Source organism: Pipistrellus hanaki (genome assembly GCF_964339955.1).
Source record: "Pipistrellus hanaki genome assembly, chromosome: 1".
In the NCBI taxonomy this organism is placed as follows: Eukaryota; Metazoa; Chordata; class Mammalia; order Chiroptera; family Vespertilionidae; genus Pipistrellus; species Pipistrellus hanaki.
In genome coordinates, this window is record NC_140503.1 from 129,912,977 (window position 1) to 129,925,514 (window position 12,538).

The 12,538-nt window shown below is 41.3% G+C and overlaps 1 protein-coding gene across 1 annotated transcript in view; it reads right to left on the reverse strand.

The window, feature by feature from the left end:
- Positions 1 to 12,538, reverse strand: part of PRKCQ (protein kinase C theta) — a 127,925-nt gene that overhangs the window by 72,869 nt on the left and 42,518 nt on the right. The gene's annotated exons all lie outside the window — the stretch shown is intronic.

Consider the following 12,538-nt stretch of genomic DNA (forward strand, 5'->3'; position numbering starts at 1 on the left):
GGCTTCTTGAACTGTCTCCTGAATTTAATCAGTTTTTAAAGTAAGCCAAAGTTAAGAAGACGAAGTTAACCGTTAAAGCCTTGGCTTTCTTTTCTACCCTATATAAAGGAAGTAAACTGCTCAGACAAATGGGAATCCAGATGTGAGAATCAATGACTTCGCTAGAAATGTTGTTTCCGGAATCCTGAATCAGGCAGAGTTGTAAAAGTTCACCAGTCCTGGGGAATGCCAGTTGTCTCTGGATCTTTTGGGTTTTCTGAACCCAGCGTGAGACAAATTAGGGGCTCTTGACAACTGTGGTTAATTTCATGGATTTTTAAAAAGTCCCCATTTTTCTGCAGAGTTTAGCAGGTTTAACTAGAGGAGCTGGTTACAGAACTATGATTTGTTGGGGTGTCCTTAGTCTCTGAAACACATGCCGTGTAGGTCACTTTGTTGAATTAGCAGCAGGATAACCCGAATTTGTCTTTAGGGGCCCCTTCACCCTTTGCTTTTAGAATTCTCAGGCAGTAGGCAGGCTGGTAACAGAGAGTTCTCTGGAGAAAACTTCTTTGAGACCCCTCCCTACCTCTCCTGAGCCACATAGGTCTTTTGGAGAAATCTGGGTATCTCCAGTAATCAGGAAAAATCACCAGGAACGATTCTCATTTGAGAATATTTGCCATGTGTGAACTCTTTGAAGATTTCTTTAATACAAGTAAAGGTAAGTCATTCTTTCTTGAGTCAGGAGGGATCACTGACTCATGAAGTGTGAGTTTTAAGCACTTTGACCTTTAGAGAGGGATGTGTTATTCTGCCATTTTCAGTCTGGGGTCACAATTAGGTGACAACAGCTCAGCATGCCCCTGGGAAAATCTGTGTGGGAATAGACAGAAACCTCTAAGGTGACCAGGGTTTCTCTGTATGAAAAAGAGGAGCAGCAAAACCTCCTCGCCTCCCGCAGCGCTTCTGAGACAACGACTGACCTATTTCATTAGCAGTGCAGATTCCTTTGCCATTTCACCAGATCCTCTTGCCTTGTCCACTCACCATGGAGCATTTGACAGTTTGCCTCTTGCATATAACTGTGTGAGAGCCAAGCCACTGCCTCTCTTTCTAAATGTCTAGTCCCAGTGACAGGATCTGACGTTTTGACATCCAGAAGAGCGAATTGACATTTGTGTGTTTAACTTCACACATCTTTTAATAACGTCTCAAGCTCTGGGGTGCATTTTTTAAAGGCCAAAGGTAGCATTTTGTTCCTGAACTCCTCAGAAAAATTTCCCCTCCTCTAACAATAAAGTGGTCCGTATGGAATATGAAGAAAACACACAAAATTGAAACATCACCCCACAGTTCCAGCAATGAAATCAAATCACTATTACTCTTTTGATGTATTTTTTCTCTAGTCTTTTTAAAAAAATAAACAGGTTTTGTGTTTTTTTGTTTTGCGTGTTGTGTTCATATGTATGCATGAAATTATATTTGGCTTTTTCATTTAATATTTTACCATAAAAACAGCCTATGTTACATTGTTTTTGACAGCATCCTTTTCATTCTTGCATGACGTTTCCTGAGAGACAGCACCTGGATGTGCTCTACTAAAGTCTTATAGTTTCACATTTAGACTGTTCCATTCTAGAAATATGCTGTCATAGCATCCTTTTACAATTTAAAAAATATATATTTTATTGATTTTTTTTTTTTTTACAGAGCTTAAGGGAGAAGATAGAGAGTTAGAAACATCCATGAGAGAGAATCATCGATCAGCTGTCTCCTGCACACCCCTTACTGGGGATGTGTCTGCAACCAAGGTACATGCCCTTGACCAGAATTGAACCCTTCAGTCCGAAGGCTGACACACTATCCACTTAGCCAGACCAGTTTTGGCTCCTTTTATAATTTTTTAAAAAATTAGGAATATTGCATCAGACTAGATCACTAGAATATTACAATATTACTAGATCCGATGATATTACTATTTCTAAGGTCTTATATATTTCAAGAAAATAATGAAACATAAACCCAAGAATTTAGCAGGGGCAATATGGATGGAAATTACCACAGGCAATTAGTTAGCATCATCTATATGATGCTAACGGACCGGCCAGTAGGTATAATGAGCACTGACCACTAGGAAGCAGATGCTCAATGCAGAAGCTGCCGAGTGACAGCAACTTTGCAGAGTGCCTTTTTGCACTTCAGGACCCATCAAGGGATGTTAGACTGTTGGTTTAGGCCTGATCCCTGCAGGCCAGGCTAAGGGACCTTCTCTGCTGGAGGGAGCCCACTCACTCTGACACCCTCCAAACAGTGGCATTGCCCAGGTGCAGCCAGCTGGTGAGGGACCACAAGAGGTTGGCTCCAGGGCGTGTCTGGCCCATCTTGCCCAGTCTCACCTGCCGGCCACCTTCTAATTAATTTCCTTTTAATGTGCACGAATCTGTGCACTGGGCTTCTAGTTCTTATGTAATAAGCATAGCAAGTTTGTATAAATGCTACCTATGACCTGAATGAGTAAGTGGCAATGACACAAACTATACAAAATACAGAAAACATAGCTGCAACTAATTGCATGAATAAGTGTTTAGTCTTGTCAGCAATTAAAGAAATGCTAAATAAAACAAGATATTATATAATTGCATTAATATACTATTTTTAGTAAGACAAAGCAATATGGAGAAAAAATATCAATGGTTACCAGTGGTTGGGGAAAGGGGCAAGGTATAGCTTTATAGGGATTGATGAGCAAGTTTTGGGGGAAGATAGAATTATTCTACAGCCTGACTATGATAGAGCTCACAGAAATCTAAACTTAAATTCACAGAATTATGTACCAAAATCAAAATTCAGTTTTGCCATATGATAATTTAAAAATCTAATTTAAATATGCTTTTGGCATTTCAAGGCATGGATAATAAGTCCAGAGAGTATATAGATAAAATGCAAAAATATTCATTCAGAAACTGCGAATTCATATAATAAAATATTGATTTAAAACCCTAAAGTAATTAAGAGTAGCTTCCTCAATTTACTAGATAGAAATGAAATCTAAAAGATAAACAAAACAACTTTTACTGTGCAGTATTTAAGCTTTTTTGAAATTTTGCATTTTGGTTCAAATGGTTGAGAAAAAAGTAATATTAGAATTTGATAATACATTTTCTTTAAGGATCTATAAATATTCAATGCTTACAGATCCTGTAATAATTTTAAAAAAGTTAAAATATTTAAATAAAAAAAACAATAATTTTTTACCCTTGCGATTAGCAAATATTTTGGAAATGTTCTTACCTCACAATGGCAAGGACAACATGTATCATATACTTTTATAGAATGAGGTTTGCAGTGTAAATTTCCACCATTCTCTTGAGCACACACATGCATACACACATCTATGTGTGTGTATGTATATGTATATCTGAAGAGCCCAGAAAAAAATCTGTAATAAGCACAACAAGAAGAATTAACCTGAAGGCTTTTGTGGGCTGCCTTCTTGTGCTCAGAGCTGATGGTGAGAAAGGGGATTTCCCGAGGTGTTAAAATAGAAAGGAGAATTATTTGTGTGCAAAAATACATGCAGGATCTATTAGGTGTCCTCCCCCTGTTTCTCTATGAGTGTAAATTTCATAAATCTCCTCTTTACTTTCCATTGACAACAAACAGCACGTGTGTGAGTACAGTGCTCTACTTATACAACAAACTGCAGTTCTGGCCAGGCTGTACCAGAGCCTAAGGGCCAGTTCCATCTACAGACCTCTCCTCTGAGCAATCAAACCACACACTCAGTTCTCTCCCGGACAGCTCCTGGGGATCCTCCCATCAGAACTCACTGTCCCGCCTTTCAAATCTGCCCTTCACTTATGGTGCCAAACTTTCAGCTTAGCACTCTGCTCTGATGTCACCTTTCTCCTTATGCACCACAAGCAAATTGCTTTTTTCCTTTCCTACCTCCTCCACCCATTTCACTGTTGCCTGAGCTCCATTCTGTACCCTCTCTTGTTTGACTCATCACAGCAGTTTATCTTGAGTCTCTCTCTGTAGTCATGGCAATCTCTCATTCCCAGACAGATCTGCAGCCAGAAGAACTTTCCTTAGGATTGTGCAGAACTATTGCCATTTCTCCAACTGCCATGCTGTTTCATACATTTAGGCATCCTATCTTATCTAATAATAAAGTAATATGCAAATTAAGTATCACTCTGCGACAAAATGTCAGCTCCCAAAGACACAAGATGGCGGTGCCCAGTCCTTTCAGCCCCCTGGAGACCCCCAGTCCCAGGGAGGGCTGCCGATGAGAGCCGGCAGCGCGGCCCAGGCAGTAGGTCTGGGAGGTGCCATCTGCTACTAGCCTCGGCCAGTACAAACCTGCGCCATCTGCTCCCAGCTGTGGCCCTGGCAGTCTGCCTGGGAGGCTCCTGCCCTCCCATCCCCCTCCCGCGATCAGTTTGGGTTTACATTTTTAAAAAAATATATATTTTATTGATTTTCTACAGAGAGGAAGGGAGAGAGATAGAGAGCTAGAAACGTCAATGAGAAAGAAACACCGACCAGCTGCCTCTTGCACACCCCCTACTGGGGATGTGCCCGCAACCAACGTACATGCCCTTGACTGGAATCGAACCTGGGACCTTTCAGTCCGCAGACTGAGGCTCTACCACTGAGCCAAAATGGTTTCAGCTGGGTTTACATTTTTACTGGTTTGTCAAGACCATGGCAGGTACACTGTCCAATATGTTAAAGAAAAAATACTATCTAATAAAGAGGGAATATGCAGAGGAGGGCATTTGGAGGTGACAGGGCTGTCAGGGAAGGGAAGTTGGGGATGATCGGGCCGGCAGGGAAACAGTTAGGCATCAATCAGGCTGGCAGGTGAGTGAATAGTGCAATTAGGCAGTCAGGCAAACAGTTGGGAGCCAGCAGTCCTGAATTATGAAAGGGATTTCCAACTGCCTGTTTAGGCCCCAGGGGTGGGCAGTTGTGGGTGACCAGGCTGCAGGGGAGGGCAGTTGGGGGTTACTGGGCCAGCAGGGGAAGGCAGTTAGGGACCATCAGGCCAGCAGGGGAGAGGAATTGGGGGCAATCAGGCTGGCAGGGGAGTGGTTAGGGGGCAATTGGCAGGCAGGCAGGCAAGCAGTTAGGAGCCAGCAATTCCAGATTGTCCTGTGGGATTGGGCCTAAACCAGCAGTCAGACATCCCCCAGGGGTCCCAGATTGGAGAGGATGCAGGCAGGGCTGAGGGACCCCCTCCACACACGAATTTCGTGTGTTGGGCCTCTAGTTTTACTATATTTATTGGCTCATATTGGTCCCCCACATAAGACTGTGAACTCTGAGAGCAGGGACCATGTCTTAATCATGTATGAATCTCCAGGGCTGATCCCTCTCTCTGACAGGTAACCTAAGCTCAATGCATTTTTATTAAGGAACTTAATTTTCAAAAGTGACATTTTACATAATCTCTTAATCTTTATGCATTTCTTTTACCTGCAGGGGTACACTATGGTTCAATTAGGTGGCAGACAATTACAGAGGAAGTCAATACAAAGGAAGAGTCCCTGGTGTTGTTGTTACAGGCAGAGAATCAATGCCATTCCCAGCTCGGCTGCAGGAGCTATTTAGCCTTTAAGCCTGTTTTCTCATTTGAAAAATGGTGATAACACTATTACTCATCTCACAGGGCTTTGAGGATGAAATGAGCAAATACATGGAGGTGCTTAGAATGGGGTAGCACATCGTAAACTCTCAAAAAGTGTTTGTTGTTGTTGTTATTGTTATTATTATTATTGCAATTCTGATATATTTTCTAGTGGACTTTATCGACTTTACTAGTTGTTACAAAAAAAGGAAGGAAGAGAGGAAAATATATCTGGGCTGCATGATGTGACCACTCCGTGCTCTGCCACTGAGCTCCCATAACACCCACATGTGTCTCTCTTATTGCGCACATAACCCTCTAATAGAACCATGTCGACGCAGCACTTATCATGATGAACTATAAGTAGATCCATGCAATCTTCTGTGCTTTTGATATCCCAGCTGTGAAATATCATTACAATATGTACTTAAAATTTCTAGAGAATTTTTACTCTCACAGCTCAATGTTTTCACCTGTAAGTGTGATCTCATCCATCTTTAGCAGGTAGCTATGATGCAGATAGATGTTCAACTGGCGGCGTGCTTAAGTCATGAGAGATTAAGTACAGAACTGAGAATTCCAGTCTCTTAACTCCCTAGGTGCTGACTCACCTATTTACCTAGATTGACTCACCTGCCACAATTCAAACCTGCCGAATGTTTTCACAATGATATCAAGGATCATGGTCAAATAGCAAAAGGTGACGCCACATAAAAACAGAAAGCAATAGAACTGCTATGTAATCTCATCAGCTAAAAAAGATCCAACCATCTCTTCCTCTGCAGCAAATGAAATAAGAATGAGCATACTTTTTATTTAAAAAATATACTGAGTGGCCAGATTATTATGATCTCTAAATGCATAATAATCTGGCCACTCAGTATATAATCCTATATAATAAAAGGCTAATATGCAAGTTGCCCCCTCAACCAGCAGTTTGACCAGCAAGCAGGCCAGCCAATTGCCCATGTTCCCTCCCCCTGGCCAGCCTGGCAAGACCCCACCCATGCACGAATTCATGCACCAGGCCTCTAATATATATATATTGCATTTAGAGATCATAGTAATCTGACCACTCAGTGTATGTGGACAGCACAAGCATTGTTCTAATTTAGCTGGAGATAACTTGGTGACAAGAGGAATAGTCTCACAGAAATATCAAAACCTCTAATATGAAGCAAAGAGAACACAAATAAATCAATAATAAATTGAGAAATAAGGAAAAAAGCATTCAGTAATTAACATATGCTTCAGTTCAGCCAAAATTTGGTAAATTAAACATCAGGTAAACTTTGACAAATTAAGCTCTGTCTACAACTTTTAGTTTTCTTTATGAGATGGTAAAAGGTTTCTTAGGTAAAGAAGACTGCTGAATGAAATGACCTACTGCTGTAGAAAACAACCTATAATAATAAAAAAATAATTTGCCTTGCCATATGCACAGAATAAAGACGGTAACTCCTGAACAATCATAATACACAATTGGGAAGTGTGTTATCCTGTGGCTGAGCCTTCTACCAAGTAGTACAATAAAAAGAGTCAGCTTAAATATTAGTCTCTCGTCCACAAATATGGTCTCAAAGTGAATTAAAATAAGTATGAACTGAAGGCAGTAGTTTAAAATAATCGCTAAAGTATGTGCTGTAAAGACAAAACAAGCCTAACCTTAGAACTAGCAAGGAAGGGGGATTTATCAACAGAGGTACCTACTACCTGCAAATGCCAGCAAGACCCCTCCATTATGAACTGAAGTGTATCCCCCCAAATTCATATGCTGAGACCCTAAGGCCCTATGAGGCTATATTTGGAGACAGGGTCTTTAGGGAGGTAATTAAAGTTAAATGAAGTTGTAAGGGTGGGCTCTCATCAAAATAGGACTATTGTCCTTATATGGAGAAGAGTCCAGACAACCTCCACCTCCACTTCACAGTGTGAAGGCTCCATAAATAAGCCAGGAAGAGAGCTCTCATCAGAAACTAACTGTGAGGGAACTTGATCTTGGACTTCCCAGTCTCCAGAACAGTGAGAAAAGAAATTTCTATTGTGTAAGCCTGTTGTTTAATATCAGTTTGTGGTATTCTGTTATGACAGCCCAAGCCCACTAATATAACCCCCTCCCCTCCTCCACCAAAAACACAGCAGAGAAACAAAACAAATATTGAAATATAAAAAATAAAACACCTATACAATAATATTCTTATATTAGTTTTAATGTGACAGGATAATAGTCCTACTAAAGCATAGCTCTGATCAAAGTACCCAAATACTAAAAATAACAACAAAAAAAAAAACCTGTCCCAGTCTGCACTGAATTAAATCAGGATTTCTTAACCTGTTATTTAAAAACCTTCATGAGTTGGCTTCCTCTTGCCCTGTCCACACAACACCCCTTACTCAGCTTATTTAAACTTCTCTGTTTGCTGAATACACACAACTCTCCACCTCAGTGGCTCTGTTTTTACATCTTTCCTTCTGCTGTGAATGCTCTGTGCACCTCCACCGGGTGTGCATAACTGCCACCTTGCAGTCTTCCTCAGCCTACAAGAATCTCATTTATGTACTGCCACATTCAGAAATTCTTTCCTGCTCCCCATGGGAGGAGGAGTGATTTATCTGATGGATGAGTTTTAGAAGAATAAACTGTGCCTGCCCAGTCCAGAATCCTCTCTGTTGAGGGGACCTGCTAACTTTCAGAGAGTATGCATTTTCACTCTTCTCTGGCATGCCATAAGCATGGTGGGGCCTATCTGCTTCAGTCCTGGCCATTGTCCAGCATTGCCTAGGACTCTGGACGATGACCAACCAATTTGCTTAAAACACTTTGGACATATCCACCAATCCAGCCTTTATTATTCATCAAGTTAACATTTTTTTTTTCTCTCTCTCTCTCTCCATTCTCCTGACTCCTGATCTGTCTCTCCATTTGTTTTAAGCACAAGCACAGTCCAGAGGGGTTATTTATTGGGTCCCCTACAATTCACAAAACTTTGCAAAGAGCATTAGAAAATGTATAGTATTCAATCTTCTCATCAAAACCACAAGGTAGGTACAATTGGCTCCATCCCACAGACAAGAAACCCGAGGCTTGAGTAGGTAAGCAGCTTGCTGAAGGTCATACCACTAGTACTGGCACAACCTCAATTCCAGCCTTGGTTGCTAAGTGTCCCATCCAAACTAGTCAATGATTTTTTGCTAGAAAAGGCCTGTTAAGGTCAGGTCAGAGCGGAAGTGAAAGCCTTGAGATTTCCCCATAAATAATTTCCATCTGCTCCACCAGTCCCTCACTAGAAAGGACCTGTTACAACTGGTGGCACAGGCTTTCTCAGCACCCTCTGTGCTGACTACTTGCTTAATTACCTGAGGTACTAACTCATTGTCAATACATATGATTTAATCTCTCTATCCCATATCTGTAATCTGAAGAGTTCAAAAGTGGGTAATATAAGCAGAATTGAAGTTTCTTAGAATAACTCAACTTCTCTTCTGGAAGTGAGGTCACCACTGCTGACCTTGGTAATTTTCCCAAGATGTCACCAGTGTGGGCTATCTCACCTCTATGCTCTCTCCACTCATGCCATTGCTGGTGGCTGACTATATTAGTGAGAATTTCTGTGGCCAGACTTGAGAATAAAAATAACTGCTTCTATACAGTTGGAGCAAATCAGTCTCTTTGGAAGCATTTTCTAAGCATAGTGTGGGTAATAACTTACTGGGTTCAAAGACGCTGTCTCCTATAGGCAGCAAATTTGATTCTGACTGTTTATTGTGTCAAAATTTACTCTTAAAAGACAATCTTTACCATACATACACAAGAAAAAAAAAAGAAAAGAAATAAAGAACTGTATGTGGTGAAAGATATATTAATTAGCTTGGTTGTCATGGATATTTCACAATGTATATGTATATCAAATCATCAAGTTGTATACCTTAAGTATAATCAGTTTTTAAGTGGCAATTATCCTATATAATAAAAGCCTAATATGCAAATTGACCAAATGGTGGAACAACTGGTTATGATGTGCACTGACCACCAAGGGCAGACGCTCAACTCAGGAGTCCCCCCTGGTGGTCACTGAACTCGCACAGGGGGAGCACCACTCAGCCAGAAGCAGGTTCATGTTGGCAAGTACAAAAGCAATAGTGGAAGCCTCTCCAGCCTCTGCTGCAAGTGGGCAGTAAGGAGCAAGGGGTCCTGGACTGTGAGAGCCTGGAATTCTGAGAGAGTTCTGACTGCCGGCTTAGGCCTGATCTCCCCAGGGATCAAGCCTAAGCCAGCAGGTGGACATCCCCTGAGGGGTCCCCGACTGTGAGAGGGTGCAGGCTGGGCTGAGGGACACCCTCCTCCCCACACTGTACCAATCTCTCGCACCGGGCCTCTATTATCTCAATAAAGTCTGGGGGAAAAGGGACAGTTTTCTCTGGGACTCTACCATCTTATCAACCCAGTAGGTCAAATCAGACTCAGTGTACATTATAATCTTCCTAATACATCAGGGGGATAGTTCTTCCTGCCAGTTAGGTGCTCAGAGAGAAATACATCACCCGAACCAGGGATGTCAAACCAGAGCCAGCACCCCCCAGGTGCTCTGATTATGGAGCATACTGACTGGGAAGGTGAGGCTGACATACATGGTCCATTGTCCTCTAGCCTTTACATTGCAGTGTGCAAAGAGGCATGGGGATACAGGAGCTAGTGGGCACATGGACAAGCTCACAGGTATGTAAATGAGACTACTGTGGTAGAAAAGCCAGCTTTTACCAACTGAAAAGTCTTAGTCAAGTGACATAAGCTTTCTGTGACTATGTGTCTGCATCTGCAACCTGGGGAAAATACTAGACCCATTTCATAGAGTTATCATGAGGAGTTAATGAATTAATTCTTGAGACATGCTTACAATAGAGTTTAGTGAAAAGGTAGCTATCATTATCATATAGGACTTTTCCAATGTATCCTTAGGAATTCTCCTGGTGAAATTTAGTTACTGATGATGGTAACTTGCTTAGTGGATTATCTGGCATGGCCTAGAATTCACATAAAGCACTAACTAAGTAAATGAAGCAACATACACACCTATTTTTTTTTTTTTTTTTTTTTTTTTTTGCCAATGCTCAATAAGCATTTCTAAACCCACCTATTATGTATAAACCACTGTACTAAATACAAAAGTGTGACATGAGTCCTTTTCTCAATAAGTTTGGGGACCTGTCCTGTCAGGAGGGATCAGGCAGGAGAGTTTGAGAGCCTGGATGCCACTTTCTTGTCCTCTTATCCTATGAATAAAGGGACACGGCCAGTTAACCAGGGTGGACTTCCTGTTAGAGTCAGAGAAGACAAGACATGCAAAGGGGGCTGTCACTCCTGTATGCACCAGTAACAAACACTCTTGTCCTCCCAACGCTGCTCTAACCCCACACCCCACTTCCTCCTGAGGGTGTATGACACTTTTTCAAAGAAAATACAGTATTTAGTAGTATCACCACAGCAAGCGGAAATAGCAATGTTCAGTCGGTAGATGAGTAATGGTTTTGTACAGAATAATATACTCAGAATCCTTCCTGTGCTTGCCATGACAGCAGCACTGGTGGCACTTCCCATCACATGTAGGGTGCTATAGCTGCTGAGACAGGGTGATCAGGGATGAGGGCCAGGAGAAGGAAAAGAAAGAGGCAGAGTGAGGGTCCAACAATCTAGGGTGGATGTGTGCATGTATGTCAAGGCAAGTGGCCCACATCTTGCTGCACACAGAAATATCCCCAACTTAGAAATGAGTTGATTGTATTTGTAATTGGAGCTTAGAAGTCATGGGAATTGTGAGATTAGATACTATTTAGGTTCCTAGATTAGCCCATTAACTATTAACCTGTTAATTCAGAATGAATTTATAAAACTGACAACCATTTGTCATAGTTCTAGCTCAGTGATATTCAACTGGTGTGCTACAGAACACTGGTGTGCTGCAAGAATTTTTAAAACATGCAATATCACCACATTTAGAGGTACTGACCTCTTTTCTCTTAAGTTGTCACATAAAAGATGATAGCAGCCACCACAACAATAGTTATCCAGTGTGACTAAATCAAAACTATACCTATTTTTTTTTGTCAAATTGGCAAAAAATATAACATATTTTTGGTGTGCCTTAGAATTTTAGTAATTAGTTTATGCATGCCATAAGATGAAAAAGGTTAAAAATCACTGTTATAGCCACTGTTACAGCTTATTAGATCCTCTGTTGTTTTTTTCCTGAGACAGTTTAGATTTATTATGAGTTTAATAGCCCATTTTGGATCTAATTTCTCAATATAAAAGCCACAAATGACTATGATTGTCAGGGAACACTAGTTCTGTTTTGTTTTTTTAGAGAAGAGAGGAAGGGAGAAGGATGGAGAGTTGGAAACATAGATGAGAAACATTGATAGGCTGCCTCCCCTATACCTTCTATTGGGGATTGAGCCTGCAATCCAGGCATATGCTCTGACTGGGAATCAAACCTGGGACCTCTTGGTTCATGGGATTGATGCTCAACCACTGAGCAACACTGGCTGGGCAGGGAATACTAGTTTTACTGTGTGAGAAGAGAACATTGGTACTTTTGGCCACAGCAGCAGTGGACACCACCCCCACACAAGATGGAAACCCACTAGCTCAGCTCCTGGGACCAGCAGCACCAACAGCAGCCAGAAACTCCTTAGAAAGAAAAATCCTCTAGTTCCACCCAGACCCAATGAGTCAGAAACCAAGGGGTGGGGCTCAACAATCTGAGTATTTATTTATATTTTTCAATTAAAGTTGAAATATAATATTATTTTCAGGTGTACAGCATAGTGATTAGACATTTATATGTGTATGAAGTGATCCCCCTGATAATTGTAGTATCCATCTGACACCATACATAGTTATTACTATACTAGGGGCCCAGT